Source organism: Trachypithecus francoisi, unplaced genomic scaffold (genome assembly GCF_009764315.1).
Source record: "Trachypithecus francoisi isolate TF-2019V2 unplaced genomic scaffold, Tfra_2.0 Lachesis_group9, whole genome shotgun sequence".
Lineage (NCBI taxonomy): Eukaryota > Metazoa > Chordata > Mammalia > Primates > Cercopithecidae > Trachypithecus > Trachypithecus francoisi.
Genome location: NW_022681474.1, coordinates 72,146,944 through 72,166,062, shown reverse-complemented (window position 1 = coordinate 72,166,062; position 19,119 = coordinate 72,146,944). Strand labels below are relative to the sequence as shown.

At 41.4% G+C, this 19,119-nt stretch overlaps 1 protein-coding gene across 5 annotated transcripts in view; it reads left to right on the top strand.

The window, feature by feature from the left end:
* ARID5B (AT-rich interaction domain 5B) overlaps nt 1-19,119 on the top strand; it is a 195,813-nt gene that overhangs the window by 127,373 nt on the left and 49,321 nt on the right. The window lies entirely within an intron of this gene.

Genomic DNA, 19,119 nt, shown 5'->3' with positions numbered 1-19,119 from the left:
AGAATGGCGTAAAACCCGGGAGGCGGAGCTTGCAGTGAGCTGAGTGAGATCCGGCCACTGCACTCCAGCCCCGGCGAAAGAGCGAGACTCCGTCTCAAAAAAAAAAAAAAAGAAAAAAAAAATAATTCTTAGATCTGCTGTAATATTTACCTTAGCTGGGAATAAGAAGAGTTTCCTTTAATGATGTGGGGGATAGGGAGAAGAATGAACCAGCTTGGGCTTGTTTGCTTTCTTAGTTTGAAGGAATAACGTAAGTACAAAAATACTAGTTTGTAGTATTGAGTGAGCAATCCTGTATTAAGTGTGGGCCTGTTGTCACTGCATTCTGCTTTTCAGCCTCTCTCCTTCCAGGCCACTTTGTCACGGGGAACAAAAGTCTGTTCCCCTGTAGGGTATTGAGGCCCACTGCTTTGTAGAGGCAGGGGCGCAGCAACCAGAAGATGAACTCTGGATCTCAGTCTGCGCTCATTGTCACTCACCACCTGTGTGCTCCTGGGCAATGACTCACCCTCTCTCAGCTTCAGTTTCCTCATTTCTAAATTGAAAATCTTGATACTACTCACTTCAAGGGGATATATTATATATATGAGGATTAAATGAAGTGCTGCACATAAAACTCGTAGAAGGGGCTGGGCATGGTGACTTGTGTCTGTAATCCTAGCACTTTGGGAGGCCGAGGTGGGTGGATCACTTAAGGTCAGGAGTTTGAGACCAGCCTGGCCAACATGGCAAAATCCTGTCTCTACTAGAAATACAAAAATTAGCCATGCATGGTGGCGCATGCCTGTAATCCCAGCTACTTGGGAGGCTGAGGCGGGAGAATCATTTGAACCCGAAGACAGAGTTTGCAGTGAGCTGAGATCACGCCACTGTGCTCCAGCCTGGGCAACAGAGCAAGACTCTGTCTCAAAAAAAAAAAAAAGAAAAAAAAAAAGAAACTCTTAGAAGTACAGTACCTGGCATAAAATATTTGCAAGAGATTTGCAATACACACCACAGCTAACCTAAATCAAGGGAGATCTGATTGCCTCCATCTGCTCTCCAGAGCTGTTTGTGGGACACTTTGAGGTGACAGTGAGTGCACAGAGAGACCTAGGCTTTAGAATATCCAGAATATTGCAGGGCCACACTATTCCCGCCTCCATTTTTTATGTTCCGCCTCCTCTCCTGCAGCCTTAACCCTTACCCACATCCACGTCATACAGACTACTCCAGTTCCGGGTATGCCATGCCCTCTCTTTATCTCTACTGCTCTCCAAAAGTCAGCTTGCAAGTTGAGAATTATATCTATCTATGTAGTATATTTTGTTCTCTGATAACAGCTTATTTTTTTTTCCTGTGGCAGGTCAATTATGCTCAGTATTTTTCCAAGTTAATTTCATAAAGAAGACATTGTCTTTGATTGGAATTAACCAAAATGAGAATATATAGCTAAAAAACAGTAGGAAGACAATGTTGGATCTAAGGCCAAGAATTAATAATAGTAGTGACTAGTGCTTATATACTATTTATTATGTGCCAGGCACTGATCTGAGTTCGGAATCCTTTCCCCCAATTTACACAGGAGGAAACTGGTTGCCTGTAGGAACCATAGAGTGGAAAGAGTATATAATCAGCCTAGTTTTGCCAGTAGGACTCCATCCTCATGGACATTTGTGTTGCTTCACTTAATATTCAGTAAAAGAGGGAGATCCCCTTGTGACAAATTCTGCCCTTACTTAGTTCAGATTTTTGACTCAATTTATCGAAGTCTTTGTAGCTTAATCATGACATTGGGATATCAAAAACAAAGTGTGAGGAAAACACACTGTAAAATGAAATCTATGTTTCCTTTAATGATGGGGGGGTAAGATGTACACAGAGCATTTGGCATCAGCAGAAAGCTTAGTCGTTGATGTAGAAAATAGAAAAGTTCTTGTTGTTTCCATTTGGGTCAGAGAAAGAGATGATCACCCTATGATAAGTTTATTGGTTTCTAAAGCTAGATGTAATAATTGACGAGCCACAAGCTGTCCTGCCCTGAGGATATGCAAGTATGAAATACACATGTCAGGAAAAATGTTTTTTGTTTGTTTGTTTGTTTGTTTTGTTTTGTTTTTCCTGAAACGGAGTCTCTCTCTGTCGCCCGGGCTGGAGTGCAGTGGCCGAATCTCGGCTCACTGCAAGCTCCGCCTCCCGGATTTACGCCATTCTCCTGCCTCAGCCTCCCGAGTAGCTGGGACTGCAGGCGCCCGCCACCTCACCCGGCTAGATTTTTGTATTTTTTAGTAGAGACGGGGTTTCACCGTGTTAGCCAGGATGGTCTGGATTTCCTGACCTCGTGATCCGCTCGTCTCGGCCTCCGAAAGTGCTGGGATTACAGGCTCGAGCCACCGCGCCCGGCCTTTTTTTTTTCTTTTTCTTTTTTTTTTTGAGACGGAGTTTCACTCTTTGTTGCCCAGGCTGGAGTACAGTGGGGTGATCTCGGCTCGCTGCAACCTCCGCCTCCTGTATTCAAGTGATTCTCCTGTCTCAGCCTCCCGAGTAGCTGGGATTACAGGCACCCGCTACCACGCCTGGCTAATTTTTGTATTTTTAGTAGAGACGGGGTTTCACCATGTTGGCCAGGCTGGTCTTGAACTCCGGACCTCAGGTGATCCACCCGCCTTGGTCTCCCAAAGTGCTGGGATTACAAGCGTGAGCCACCACGCTCGACCAGTGCAAGTGTTTTAGGTAAGGAACCGCACAACAGGAAAAGTGGGAAATGTTTAATAAGACAAGTCCCAGTTAGCCTAAGAGTGAGGATTTGTCATAAGACAGGGCTGCTTACATGGATGAGTGGGGGGCTGAAGACGGAAGATCTAAGACAAATAACTGTAAATAAACAACTTTTCGTGAATCATCTTACTCCTTGACAGGAGCTAGCAACCTGTAGTGGCCTTCTTCTAGATAGCTGTTTAAGGAGGGAAATGTTTTCTTTTAGGTGTGGCAATGTCCTCTGTTTTAAACAAATTTTCCCCATTTTTGAAAATGATCACACAATTAATGCCTCTTGCATGTATTCAACAATAGTTGCCTAGCAACCATCAAGAAGTGTTTTGGGAGCGCAAAGGGTCTAAAAATGAATGAAGAACAAATACAGTACAACTTGCTGCTGAAAATGACTGATTTTCTGATATCAGTTTCAAAGTACATCCCCCAGGAATCAGTCAAGGGCTATGCATCTTTAAGAGTAAAGAGGTCTGGGCTGGGCGCCGTGGCTCACACTTGTAATCCCAGCACTTTGGGAGGCCGAGGCGGGTGGATCACGAGGTCAGGAAATCGAGACCAGCCTGGCCAACATGGTGAAACCCCATCTCTACTAAAAATACAAAAATTAGCCTGACATGGTAGCGGACACCTGTAATCCCAGCTACTCGGGAGGCTGAGGCAGGAGAATCGCTTGAACCCAGGAGGCGGAGGTTGCAGTGAGCCAAGACCGTGCCATTGCACTCCAGCCTGGATGACAGAGCAATACTCCATCTTGGAAAATAAATAAGTATTGGATCAGTGAATTTTGGCTGTTAGAAGCAGAACCAGGACTTGGTTTGGCCAGGACAAATCAGAACCTTAAACGTTTCATCTTAAATGACTCCTTTCTTTCCTTTTCTCCTAAGTGACCTACCCTAACTTCCATATAGGTAGAATTTGCTCTTCTATTTTGCCACCTAAGGGCTTGCTTAAAGTGAGATTTGATTAAAAAGAATGCTCTACTGGAAATGCGAGAGCAAAAGCATTCAGCCCTCTATGGGGCCCAACCTTCCTGAAAGATAAGTTTGTCTATACTGGGAACCCTACAACCAACAGGTTGCCATTCTTCTTGGACTACCAGATTAAATTCTGTTCAATGTGTTTTCTATTTATTGAGCTCCTACAATGTGCTGAGGCCTATGTATGGTGATTTCTAGATACAGGAGATTCCAATGATTTCCAATGAGCCTCGGGACTTAAGCATTGAATGGGGATTCTCCAAGCACATTTCAGAAACATTTAATGACTAATTTAGAGAATAAGGACACTTGGCATAGTCTCTCTCTGTCTGTCACTCTCTCACGTCCACTGTCTCTCATCCTGTTGAGGCACACTTTACTTTGTGGTAATTTCCTTTCTTCAGTTTTTGCCTTGAGATTTAAAGTTGCCTGAAACACAGAATCAATTATCACCAAGATAAGTTCTTCCTTTTGACAACCCAGTTATTGCCTCTGTATTGGAAGACTTGTCAGCATAGACAACAGTTCAGGCTCCAAGGTATGCCAGATGCCTTTTGTCAAATGAGGAGCTTTCCTGCACTTATCTCTCTTCCGGGGCTCTACAAGGTGCTTACCTCTGTGCTGAGGGCTCAGGTGTTTCCAAAATGTCAATAACTCTCCCACCAGCAAACTGCTGGTCTCTTGAAATGCTTGAAATGATGTATTAATATTACTTCCATGTGTCCGTGCATATAATAGTGATAATAATAATTTATTAGTGTCTTCAGTGTGCCAACTAATGTGCCAGCCACGTTGTCTAATGTTACCTCATTCATACTCCTTCCCCATCATCATGTTTCAAGATAGGCATATAATTCTCTTGATGAATGGTTAAATTCAGCCCTGAGAGAGATGATGACTTGCCCAAGGTCACGTAGTTGCCTTATGTATAAAGTGAATACAGAGTTGCCTGCTCTCAAAGCCCATGCCCTCTCTACTTTCTTATGAAACTTGGGTCTCCAACAACAATTTTGCCAACTTCACCAGTGCTGTGATGATGGAAGGAAAGATGACATATCTTTTTTCAGAAGCAAACTCAAGGGGCCATTTTAAATGGAGCGGATGGTTTTGCATGAGGCTATGTTTAATTTCAGGATGATGTCCTTTTCTGGTGAAGATAATGAGACATAATGTCATCTGCAACCTCTCTGTGTGCATGATTTCATAAAACTGGTATAACAGTTTATTATTATAAAATTAGTATAGCATAGAACAAACCTGGGATGCAAGCCAGATGAAATAGACAATGAATAGTTATATAAGGTTTTGGAAGCACATGTAGTAGAACACAAGCTCACTGTATTTTCTTCTCAATTGTCTGCTGTTTGTTAATGTTTCCTTTTCAACATGATTGCATCTCAGTTTAATAGCACTTGCCATCTCAGGCTTTATGGTGCCAGGCCTGACATAGTTACATCCCCTCTGTGCTAAAAATATTGCATGTATATATTTAACCGCAGCTGACATGTTTAGCTAATGGGTGACTCAGGAGCTATGCGCTTATATAATTAAGTGATATATGTAATTTTGTGTTAACACATTTGCAATGTGTGTTTCCCTGGTGATTGCAATGCTTTATTCTGTGTAAAGTGTGACATTTTAATTCCCGCTGAACAATTTCCTACCTTGATTTGCCTTGTTTTTGTGGCAGGGGATTATTTTGTAATCAAGATAAAAGCATTATTTATGAAATTTCTAGGCTATCCCATTACTAGGAACTTTTAACTGCAGATCAATCTCCTATTTTATTGATTTTTGTTAAACATCTTTATTGGAATTTAAATTTAATCTCTACATTACAGATTTGCCCAGACTCTCATTGGTAGGCACATTTTTTTAGGCAGCTCTGCAGAGATAGGGTTCCTTAAAAAAGGAATCCTCACCAGACAGTCTGCCATCTTTCCCAGGAGAATTTTTTCTCTTAGGTGTTGCTGACTTTTTCTTGTTGTAGGGGCTCTCTAGGAGAGCCAGTGACCCTGTGGGCTTGAGAGTCCTGGCAAAACGGGTGAGATCTGTGTGTCCACAGACAAGGCGGGTTTCTGTTAGGTATTTAGGTGTCTGATAATAGCTGGGTCTCAGAGTTACATAGTGGACATTACACTGTCGGTGTATATGTCTTCCCCTTATTAATGGTGATCGTGACCTAGGGAAAGTGCTGGAGATAGGAAGGTGAACCATCAAGGATAGCCTAGCCACATGGCCCTCTTTCGAGACATTTATGTTCTGTAGTGGGATGAGCAGTCAGTGCAGTTTAACAAACATTTACTAGACTCTAGTAAGTAGTACCAGACACTGATTTCAAAACATGACACAGAGGGAGGCATTTGTTTAGTAAACGTTTATTGAACACCTACTATAATGATGCTGCAGTGATCAAGACCAACATAATCTCTTCAGACTGCGGTAAGGGAGAGAGATATACTAACCAGATGATTTCAGTACAGGGTGATAGGTGCCAGGATCAAAGCATGCTTGTTTTTTGCGTTTTTTCAAATTTTTTTATTATTTATTTTAAGACAGAGTCTCACTCATTGCCCAGGCTGGAGTGCAGTGGAACAGTTGTAACTCACTGCAACCTCCACCTCATGGGTTTAAGCGATTCTCTTGTCTCAGCCTCCCAAGTAGCTGTGATCACAGACGTCTGCCACCATGCCCGGCTAATTTTTGTATTTTTTAGTAGGGACGGAGTTTCACCATGTTGGCCAGGCTGGTCTCAGTATGAGCCATCGCAGCCGACCCAAAGCATACTTTGTACAGGTACTGACAAGGGTTTTCTCACCCAGCAGGAGATGAAGGAGAGTAGGGAAGCTTTGTTTTTTTGGCTGTGCAGGGGGAGACAGAGTCTCGATCTTGTCACCCAGGCTGGAGTGCAGTGGCGCAATCTCGGCTCACTTCATGCTCCGCCTCCCAGGGTCAAGCGATTCTCCTGCTTCAGCCTCCCAAGTAGCTGGGATTACAGGCGCCCACCAACACGTTCATGTAATTTTTGTGTTTTTAGTAGAGATGGGGTTTCACCCTGTTGGCCAGGCTGGTCTTGAACTCCTGACCTGAGGTGATCCACCCACCTCAGCCTCCCAAGGTGTTGGGATTACGGGCATGGGCCACTGCACCTGGCCAAGGCAGCTTTATAGTGGGGAGTTGGGGCAGGAGGGAGAAAAGCTAAAAAAGGAAAGATGCTGTTGTCAGAGGAAGCCCAGGAACAAAGGCACACAGATATTAAGCTTCTTAATGTGCTTGGGACCTCTGAGGCACGTGTTACTACTAGAAGGTGAGGACAATGCTCCCTAGCAAGGTGGCCTGTGGTCCATTTCTTCTTGATCCCAGAGGTCCTGAGTTCCCAAAGCCCTTCCTCACCCTGAGGAGGGCTCCTTTGGTTTTTCAGCCCAGCCTAACAACAAAAAAAAGCAGGTGGCAGTTGTTGACGCCCAATGCCAGAGCACTTTCCTGATGGCTTTGCAAGTGTTTTGCTGCTAGTCCCTCACATTTGGGTCTGAGCAAACAGCTGGGAGTATGGTGCACAGAAGTCTTGCCAGAAGGACCCCCACTTCATGCGCTCCAAGTGAGCTTCGTCGGTTGTATGTTTTGGCCTTTGAACACAGTGGGAATGGCCTTGTCAGCTCCCATTTGACTTTATTAGTTGCAGTTCCTTGGAAAGTGCGTTTCAGTAACGTGGTCTTGGGATGGCAGAGCTCGCCCTGCAGAGACCCAAGTGGAGGTATTCAGGGCCATTGAAAAGCCATCTGCTGCCAAGGCTCTGCTGCTGATCTCGTGCAACAGAACCCAGGGTCTGTCACAGCTCTGCTACTCACCGGGTGACTCTGGGCGAGTGTCGGGCTCTCCGGTCCTGCCTTTTCTGATGTGGAGACTGACAAGCTGGTGCTCGAGGTTTTCCTAAAGCTATGGAATTCCATCATTTTATAAATGACTACAATGATGAATCCTACTGGCATAACATCTATGGTTTCACCAACTCTTAGCAGTGATCTTTGGTTCCAGATTCATGTGAAAAGCCAAGAACCACTTTCTGCAGTTTTTCTTGTCATGACTCTGGCTCCATATTTTAAGAAGCAGTCTACACTAGCCCTTGGATCTAGACTCTAATTTTTTAAGATACAAGGGAAATCACTAAGCCTCGGAATATTCCTAGAGTATATGGCAATATGGATCAAGTAATCCAAAGCATTAGCAGTGTTGCACGAGGCTGTCACCTAGCAGCTCTGTATTATGTTTCCAGGCCCTCCCCCACTCACTTCCCTGAGCCCCCAGGCTGTGGTTAATAATGTCAAAAGAATGTTTTAAAATTGCCCTTCTGTTGATTCCAGAGAGTTAGGGCCCTCACATGGTTAGAGTCCTGGGCTAAGAGTCAAATTCTAAATTTAATTCCAGCCTCTACGAACATCTTAGTTCCATATTTCCTCAGCATTTAGAGATGTTTCAGTTTTCCCATCTGCAAAATCGGCATAAGACGTCTCGCTCCACAGTAACACTTGTCAACAGCTTTGCTGTACACAAGGATCAGCATTATATGGGGGTAGAATATCATTTTTCATTCCATAATAGGAATTAAACAAAAGCCTTTTGAGAACGCACCTTGTGTAAACGCCCTGTGCTTAAAAGCCTGTGAATTTCAGAGGTCAGCAAAAACCGCCCCCCTTCTTTATTATTTTTCTTAAAGCTAAACAAGGCTAACTAGGGAATTCATTTTGGAATAAAAAGACATGAAAGAAAGGGTATTTCAGCTTGCACAATAGTACAAAGAAGAACAAGAATTGTCATGTTTTGCTAAAGAACTCCCAGCTGTTTAATTTTACAGTAAAATTACGAACTTTGCTAATTCAAAGACAAAATCAAACAACTGTTGTTGCAAAACTGAACTTCCACGTGTGAGTGGAAAAGCCAATTTGAGATGAATCTGCCCCTAAAATCATATTATAAAAATACAGAGCATTTTTGTAATGCTGGTTGGAGGAGTGGTTTTTATCTGAAGAGAAGACACATAAAAGAGAAAAATGGTACATTTACTGGTAATAAGATTAAAAAAGTAGTTTATGTTCTCATGTACTTTGCCCCGACTTCTCCCCCAGCTTTCTCTTAAGCTCTTCAGTCCGTTTTAATACCAGGTTTGTTTGCTTTCTGGGGATGGGCCTGTTAGGCAGGAAATTGTTGAAAGGCATACAGCAGAAATTTTAAATGGTGTTTTTAAAAGATAAATACCCAGTTGGGTAACTGACTATTAAATTTGGAGTTCAGAATTTTATAAAATTTTATTTTTAGAGAATATAGAAAGATAAATTCTGTACCTATACTTGGCTCTATAAATTCCATGTTTCCATATGTTGCCTATTGTCAGAAACAAACTGTTCCTTATTAAAAAAAAAAAAAACAGTTTTTCTTCCATATTAGGGAATTATTCAGACTTCTTTCCTTGGTTCCTATAATTCCAAACCAGTTGGAACATCAGTCTATTTTTGGTTTAAAGGAGCTTTTAAGATGTGAACATGATTTTTTTTAAGTTTCTAAATCTCATAAAAATCAATTTGCCACATATATAGCAGCTATGGTTGTAAATATAGTGCAGTCATTGTATTGTAGAAAGACAAAGTTCTAATTTCCATATTACAGGCCCCACCCACCCCACCTTGTCCAGTCTCCATGTAAGAGGGCTGAAAAATGTAAATTCTAAAACATATAAAACAATATAAGGTTGTCATTTGTGGCTGTTTCTATCCAAGATGAATGTTGTCACCTGTATTGGAGTCAACTCTCTTGTTAGTTTCTGCGGGTTTTTTTGATGTTCCCACCGCATCCCATCGACTCACCACGAGAGGGCAATGGAGCGTTTGCTTTCAGCTAACAAAGCTAGAAATGGTTTTAATATCAGCTAAGTGTTTGAACTTGTTAAGGATTTATTTCTCCGCCTTCCAATTGCCGCACATGCAACCTCCGAGTTTCCACTAACAGCGAATAATAATCCAAATAAAGTTATTCTGAGGGAAAATATAGACAGACTGGTGCAGACAAGAGCTTTTGCCCAAATAAGGATCCCTTTTGTGCAGACCCCATGTGTTAGATAACCATCAACTGACAGTTGCTCATGAGTTAATAATGTTGGATGCTGAAATACGCATACCATGTGCTATAAAAGAGTTTGGAGGAGAAAGACAAATACTTCGATAGTTAGACATCAGAAACATACCAGAGGTGTGCGGATTGCTTCACAGGACATAGGTTGAACCTGCCAAATCATTTCATCAAAATTACTACATTATAAGTATAATACAGTAGAATGTATGATATTTATTGCACATTTTGTCGATGTTGCAGAGATTTTGGTCTAAGCCTTTCTGCATGCTACTGCCTTAAATGCTATAGCAACTCCCACCTTCTAAGAAAAGAAAATATTTCCTAAGCTTATTTCTGTTTCCACCATTGTTGCTCTTTTATTTTTACAGTAGGAACCCATTTTACCAGCCTTTTGATTGGCATGTAGTGTTTGGAGGGCTGTTAATGTCTAGTCAGGTTTCTGTGTTGCTGCTGCCACAGGAATCAAAGAGTGAGGAGGTGGAGGGAATCCGCTTTGATTTTGGCTACTGTAACAAGTTGTTTGGGAGGATGGGACATAGGGCCAGCTGAGCACTGGGCAGCCGCCTTCTCAGTGATGCCTGACGGTTTTTTAGTGCTAAGAATGATTGTGGAAAAAATGTATCTCCTCCCTGCCCCCAGAGTTCAAACCTTTTTGTTCTGTTCAACTTTTCTGGGCTTATTGGAATGCCAGTCTCCAATGAATAATCTCATATTTTGTCATAAATGGCACTTAAGGCAGGTTGGCAAAGCCAATGAGGCTATGCTCCTGTATTTAGGCCTGACTATAACTGACCTCTCTATTTATTCTCAGATGAAATGTCCAAAAAGTCAGACCATTAACTTACTCAATAGTTGGAGATTAAGAAGTGTCTACTTTCAAGCAACTAAAATCACTCCAGCTCCATTTTCTCCTATTCAGTTTGTACTGCATGATGAAAATGGCTTACATTATACCAGACCCATATTGACAGCAGGAGAGAACAAGTCATGAAATAAATCATTCGCTAGTTCCTTCCCCTCTTTCTCTCTCCCTTCTCTCTCTTCTCCAGTCTGTTGTCAAAGCTTAACATTTACTTTGACATCTTAGTTAAGGAAGTTAATGAAATAACATCTTCAGCAGGGCCATTTAGTAGCCTTGAGTCAATGATTACCAGGTTTAAATTTTACAGAGGAGAGCCCTCAGCTTCAGCAAAATTTTTAGATACCATTATAACAGTATATATATATATGTGTGTAATATATATATAAAACTATATATAACATTTTTACATGACTACCCTCCATAACAGTGAATAAAATCTTAAATGTATTGAAACATTGAATCGTGACTTTTGCTGATTATTCTAGTTTCAGATGTTAATCTTGTTCTGTCTGCTCCTTAACACGTATTTCCAAGAACATATCTATAATCATAACATTGAATTATTGACTAAACCAGCATCGCCCAAGAGAAAGATAATGTGAGCCACATGTAATTTAAAATTCCAGTAACCACCTTTTAAAAGGTAAAAAGGAACATGTGGAGTTAATTTTAATAATACATTTTATTTAACCCAGTGTATTCAAAATATTATCATTTCAATATGCAATCAATATAAAATGTTATTAATGAGATATTTTACTTTTATGTTGTATTAAGTCTTGGAAATCCAGTGTGTATTTTGCACTGGCACTTCTCAATTTGGACTTGACATATAGTATTTCAGATACTCAAGGGACACATGTGGCTAGTGGTGACTGTATCAGACACAGCAATTCTAAATAGTCATAGAAATGTTTTATCTTACACCGAAAAAATGTGAAAAAGCTGTAACCTCTTCTGGGTTCATTGTTAGCTTTACGTTAGGGTTTCTGATGGTATCTGTGTGCTCTTTCTCTATAGTGTGACAAACTCTCCCTCCAATTGACTGATAACTCTAGCTTGCCCCATGGCTTATAATCTGCACTTAGTTAACATGTCACCAGGTATTATGAACCTTGTTGCTGCCTCTCCATGCCCACCCCAGGCCCCTTTCTCTTCTCATTCTGTAGCCTCACCCCACCCTGCTCCAAGACACACACTCCTCTATACAATCTGTGAGTTTGCATGAGTTTATTGGTACCACAGAAGAGTTTTTAGTCATTTTCCAGTATCTTGGCTCCTGTACCTGCACAAACAAATGAAGCTCAGAGACCACTGAGGTACTTAGCTGGGGACGGTACTGATGCCCTCATAGGAAAGAAGGGTGAGAGGGATTTGCCTGAACAAAGAAAAATGTCTCCAAATCTCAGACAACCAAAAATAGTCATCTTTTTACTTTTAAGTAAAAGACTATCCTACTATTCACATTATTCTTTCTGAAAGGTATAAAAGCACAAAGCGAGTGAAAAGCCCCCTTTCTGTACAAATTCCGTTTTGGATCTTTTTAAAATAAATTGGGAGCCTATCACTTGATGACTGTTTCTAAAGTGTATGTCTTTTAAATACTAAAATGTATCCCATGACATTCTCATCCAAGTATGTAATAAGTTAAATATCTCCATGTTAATCCACATATACACCAAAGCAAAAACAAAAACAACCCATCTCTTTTACTTATTTCCAAGTGGGGAATGTTTTCTGTAGAGAGGGTAGCAAATCAATTATCCTCAATGATGAAATGGAATATCTCATTTCCAAACCTGGAGAAATGGCTGAACAAGAATGTCCTGTTTATAAATGAGTTTAAAAAGTGTTCTGATATTTACTGCTCTCACAAGGCTATTCGACACAAAAATGTTGCTTTCACTTCTGTGCTGTCATGTCCAATAGTAACACCACAGAACATATCAATCATAGACTGGAATGAGCAGCTTTATTGATTTTAACAAACAGAAAAAAGAGAGAGACAAAAAATTAACTCTCTTTGTTTAAGAGGTTCTATCTGTATAACCTTCAGAAATTGTGGAAATCAAAATGCCTTAAAACACATTTCCAGAGCGCATCCTTAAACAGCCTTAAGAGAAAAAGACAATTATCTTGTTAATACTGTATTTTTACTATATAGAACCATACCAAGAAAGACTAAATCTGTATTTATAGCAGAGTTTTCAAAAAATGAAAACAGGAGCTATTTCAAAATCATAAGAAAAAAATACATAGTATAGCATTGAAACAACATGCTTATTCTGTAATAGTTTCTGTGCATGATCTCCATTGAGAGAGGAACCTGGGGCCTGGAAATGGCTCATGGACACCTGGCATCTGGAGAGATGAATAGGAGAAAGAAGTTGCCAGGTAAATGTGAAAGTGGGAGTCTGAGCCTTGATGGCATTTTGAGAGTCCACTTTTGGTTTTGCTGAATTTGTGACTTGACAGGACCTTGCAGCTAGCTGGTGGGTGGCATGGGCAGAGAAATCAGACCATTTGCGTACAGTATCAGCTCCTAGATAGCACTGCCGCACACCCTTAGGGACCGAGCTAAGTCCTAAGATGTCCACTCTGCCCTGCTGTCTCTTTATAGAATATGTGGAATTCTGGCCGGGTGTGGTGGCTCACGCCAGTGGTCCCAGCACTTTGGGAGGCCAAGGCGGGTGGATCACGAGGTCAGGAGATCGAAACCATCCTGGCTAACATGGTGAAACCCCGTCTCTACTAAAAATACAAAAAAAAATTAGCCGGGCTTGGTGGCGGGCGCCTGTAGTCCCAGCTACTCCAGAGGCTGAGGCAGGAGAATGGCGTGAACCCAGGAGGCAGAGCTTGCAGTGAGCCGAGATCGTGCCACTGCACTCCAACCTGAGCAACAGAGCGAGACTCTTTCAAAAAAAAAAAGAAAAGAATATGTGGAATTCCAAGACAAAGGAGTCTTTCCATAGGCTCCTGATCCTCAGGAAAACCTAGGCTGTGGTCTTATCCATGCTGTGGTATACAGACCCCATTATCCCAAAGATGCGTAGGCTCTTGCACAGCAGGTGTGAGCTACCACTTGCACCTCTTACAAGGGGACCCTCCACCGAGAATAGATAGCCAAATAGACCAGAGAGAAGGTGAGAGTTGGAAAGGTCTGGCATAGATTTCCATCTCTTTTCCTAGTTTCAGAATTTTCCCCTAGAGAATCAATCCTCTGAAAAACCAGACTCTCTCCTCACTCCTAGATTCAGCTCCCAGATTTTCCCCTTGTTTCTCAAACAGTAGTGAAAAGCATCTATAATCCCCTTCTTTGCCAGCGTGTTTGTGGACAACCCTATTATACAGACTTCTAGAACATTTTTATATTACCTTGGAATTCACTACATGATTTCAGAACAATATTTAAATAACATGTGATCATTTACATTTCTCCCCTGCCTCAAGACACAGTGGGGGAACAAAGATAGAAATCTGCCTATCACTGCTGGTAAAGCTGACTTCAAAAAAGGCTTGCTTGTGTTTTAATGGCAAGAATGCACGGAGTCACATGCTTTCAAACCAATTAGCAATACAGATGAGCTAGGAAGTCCTGTTCCATTTACGGGTTGGGGGAAGGGTAGAAGTAAAATAATCTGTGTTTTTAAGTGTTTCTGAGAAATGAAGACCTCCAGGGCAGAGAGAGAAGGCAGATCAGGAAATAGCTATGCAAATCACATGCCTAAGAAATTACTAAAACCTTGGTCAGGAGCATTAATAATTACTCCAGCATTCACAAGTATGAAACAGAGTGAGTAAGACTGGGCATGTTTTGGAATGGATTACAAAAGGGTTTACTTACATGGTTTGTTGAGCAGTCAATGAAGTCCATGGCTGTTTAGGACTTAAACTACCCAAGCAATCCAGGTATAACAAAGGCAGTAATACGTTACTCTCATTAGTGACTATTGGGGCTCTCAATGATTTTGACAAAGAGGCAAAGTGACGACCTCATATAAAGCCAGCTTCTTCTTCTTTTTTTAATGGTCTTTCTAACACTACAACTGCTCACTCTTCCGGCAGGAAGAACAAGGACGGATTCTGTGCAGAGTTCATTGGAAATGTTAAATTGTAGTTTGTGGTTCAAGCAGTGTAGGGGTATGACTTGGGCAAAAAGCACACTTCGAAACTCAAAGTCCAGGTCTTCATATCGCGTGATATCCAGTGTGATGAGTGTAAATTTCTCTAGGGTGCATCCATCCATTAGAGTTTGGGGTTTTCTGGTCTTGATGACATTTGAATGTGGAAAGTGTTTAAATCTGGCTGGGTTCTGGGCTCAGTTGCGTTTTTTGTTTGTTTGTTTGTTTTTAAGAGACAGGGTCTCACTCTGTCACCCAGGCTGGAGAGCAGTGGCATAGTCTAGACTCACTGCAGCCTCAAACTCCTGAACTCAAATGATCATCTCACCTCAGCCTTCGGCCGTAGCTAGGACTACAGGCACATGCCACCACACCCAGCTAATTTTCATCACAACAGGGGTCTCATTACATTGCCCAAGCTGGTCTCAAATTCCTGGCCTAAAGCAATATTCCTACCTCCCAAAGTGCTGGGATTATAGTCATGAGCCACCACCAGGGCTTCATGTTTTTAATGCCTTTATTTGAGAAAAAATTAATTACTCTTCAGAGGAAACTGTCAGAACAATTACCAAATAATAAAACTTTTGCAGTATTATGTTTCTATGTCTATTGTTTAAAATTCATCATCAGAGTTAGAATGTCCTGCAGGATCAAGTTGTGCTTGTCAATGGCCCAGTGTGTTTATATCTCAGACAATACAATTGCTTCTCAAGCATTTCTGTTGGGTGTGGAAGACTGATTTTGGGAAACCAGAATAAAAATAAACTTGAATATTTCCTAAATTTGTATGTGATCAGTGTTTTGTGAATTTGTAGAAAGGTTCAAACAATTGAATAGAAGTTTAATACCAATGGTCACTATATGAAATATAACTGTGGATTTGAAATAAAAATTTCGGGGACTTATTTATGAATTTTTAAATATTGGCTTTAAGTTAAAGCCAAAATGAGGTCTGAGAGCTTCTAGTTTTCTTTTGTCCCCCCACATATTTGAAAACTGAAATTCTGTAAGAGATTATCTGTGAAATGCCTTTCTTTTATTACACCCATAAATTTTAGGAATGGCTTTGATCAAGCCTTCTGCCATTCTTGGTTTCTAAGTCTTTTACTCATACGTTAATAACTTTAAAAACATTCTTTCTATTTTTGTTGTAATGAAAGAGGAAGTTTCTAAATAGTTAAAGGGGAAACATTGAAAATAGAACACAGTAAATGATAATAACTAAATTAGGGTAGGTTACTCCTCCTCCCCCCTGAAAGAGCAATGCTCCATGCTGAAACTTACCAGGGTATTTTTTTTTTTTTTTTTTTTTTTTTTTTGAGACGAAGTCTTGCTCTGTTGCCTGCCCAGGCTGGAGTGCAGTGGTGCCATCTCCACTCACCACAACCTCCGCCTCCCAAGTTCAAGAGATTCTCCTGCCTCAGCCTCCCGAGTAGCTGGGACTACAGGTGCATGCCACCATACCTGGCTAATTTTTGTATTTTTAGTAGAGACAGTGTTTCACTGTGTTAACCAGGCTGGTCTCGAACTCCTGACCTCGTGATCCACCCGCCTCAGCCTCCCAAAGTGCTGGGATTACAGGCATGAGCCACCGTGCCCAGCCGGTATTTTAAGATTATTGTCTGTAAAGAAAATGTACCAGAGAATTGATATCCTCATAGGAAAAGCATTACAGAAATGCAGGGTATTATCAGTAACGCATACTATACATAGAACAATGTTTGTCTACCCTAATACTGTGATCAGTGGAGTTTTGTTTTCTGGCTCGTGTTTAAAAGACACACACAACTTGCAAATCAAATGAGTTAACGCTCTGCCGACTTCTCTAGACATTGACCTCGGGGTTCAAAGTCTTAGGAAAATTGTGCTGGTTTTCCATTCCCCTGATTCCAGTCCCTACCAACAAGCAAGTCCTATCTCTTCAGTGGAAGCTCACAAAGAATTTCTCGAGAGAATATGTAGCTGTGTTGGCAACAAAATTCTCTCTGCAAAATGGGAAGGAAGAGTTGTTAACTGATGAGTCAATCCAGCTTTTATAGCAGTTTATCTATCTTCGTGGTATTTCCAAGAGCATAAATGCTATTAAAAAAAAGAGATGGTCATGACAGGAAGAACACAGTAGAAAAAAACAGGAACATTTAAGCCAAAAGCAATTTACTTTGCCAGTAACTGGTTACATTTCCCTTTGTTTTATTATTATTATTGTAAGAGTTGGGGTTGACATAAAAGTTTCCCACACCTGCACTGCCCTGCCATGTAACTTGTGTGAACCCATAGTGAAATAAATATATAAACAAATTGTCTGCAACTCTGAGCTTCTAGACCCTTTAAGGAAAACAAACTTGTTTTGCTATATTGTTGAGAAAATAGACTATAATTCATTAATATTGGAAGGCGTTTAAAAAGAAAAAAAAAAAAAACACGGGTTAGCTGTCAGAGTAGCCTGGAGCTCTGGAGGTAGCTTGATTCTCTGAGGATTAACACGTATAGAAATAGCAGTGACTTCACAAAGGTGAATAGTTGTTAATTTCTTGGCACTGAGTAAGAGGAACAGATGGGCAGTCAGAGGGGAAAGATTTTTTTTTTAAACCACAGAGATCTTTCACTGATTAGGCAGAAGAGTCAGTGGCCCACTGGTTAAGGGGGTAATATGTAGGGCTCTCTGACTAAGTTTTATTGGCCTTAGTGGAAGTCTTGCCACCTACTGCTGGGTCAAGACTAATGGGGACCCCACTTGCTATCAATTCTATCTGTGGGACAGTGTTTCCTGTCTGGGGTGGGCTGCAGCACCCTCACGCTATGTAGTACTTGAGTGTTTTCATTTGGGGAGAGCTTCCTGGTGACTGCCAGCCCAAGTTAGTATGAATACTTCATTATGAGGCAGTGTGTGTGTGTCTGTGTGTGTGTCTATTAGAGATAAGTTGCTTAAAGCAGGGGCTCTGGATGAAGTCCAGTTGCCTGTGTTGAAATCCTTCTGCTACCAGTAACCATTTGTATGGTCGGAGACAAGTAATTTCATCTCTGTCTCAGTTTCCTGGTCTGTAAGATGGGGATAAGGATCATGCCTTCCTCTTTGGCTTGCTGTGAGTTTTAGTGCAGTTATTGTATGCAAAGCACTCAGAAGAGTGACTTGTACAGAGAAAGTGCTCAGAAATGGTTTGCTACTATTATTATTCACTTAGCTACTCTTATTATTCATGTATAATACTGAAAACATTCATGCAAAGAGCATTTACTGAACTCTGTGATAAGCCAGGCCAGTGAATTATATACACATGTAAAAGTAACAGTACGTCTGTTGCTTTGCACTTATTTTTTTTTCTAATAAAACTGACTGGAGCCAGATATGCCATCAGTAAGGGTACTGCTCTCTCCCTAGCAGAGCTTTTTCTTGGTAGAGATCTGTCTCACCTAAAGAACAAGAGCTGGTCTAATTCTGGAGTCTTAGGATTTAGGTTCTGTCAGTAAGTACTTAGTACATAGCACTGAGCTTTCAAGGAGAGGGCAGGTATAGGTCCTTGCAGAGTGGCTGGAAGGAGGTGGGGTTGTCTCTTCCATAAGTGAATTAAAGTCCACAGACCCACCCCACTCCTACCCACCAGCACACCATAATGCACCTGTTTTCACTCACTGACCTAGCAAATGACAGATTATGACTCTAGAGGGAAAAAGATGTGGCCTGGGGACCAGAGTTTTTGCTGTCCTCAAAGCCAGCCCTTCAATACCAAAACTTTACCTGGAGTCTTCTGAATCCAAAAGGTCTCTGATTGGATTGCAGGGGCACCTATCCAGTCCTTTGTGCTCCATTCCTCCCTGTACTTTGAATATTTGTGCTCGTCAGGGTGTTTGTGCATTGCATGTGGGGACTAGATTATAGCCTTACTGAGATACCAAAGGCCTTACGTTTCCTGTCTCCATTCCCAGTGCAACCTCAAGTCACCGGTTTATGTTTCCAGAGCATAAGCATAAGTAGTAAAGGTGAATGCAGTTTTACAAGTGCCCAGTGTGACAAGTATACCACGTGTGAGGTTGGCGAGATCAGTCTATGAGGACAGGAAAGAACACTATGTGGACATATTTATTTCCATTAGTCACTTTTTCATTCAACAAATGCATGTTATGCAATGCTGCCTTTTGGGTATTGTGCTGGGCAGATAAAAGACACATCCCACAGGGTCTTGCCCTTAAGGATTCTCCAGTCTAGTATAATAATAGGCCAGAAACCACAGCTAAAGTACAAGGAGTACAGTGATATGTTCCGTAAGAGAAGGAGAGAAAAAAAGTT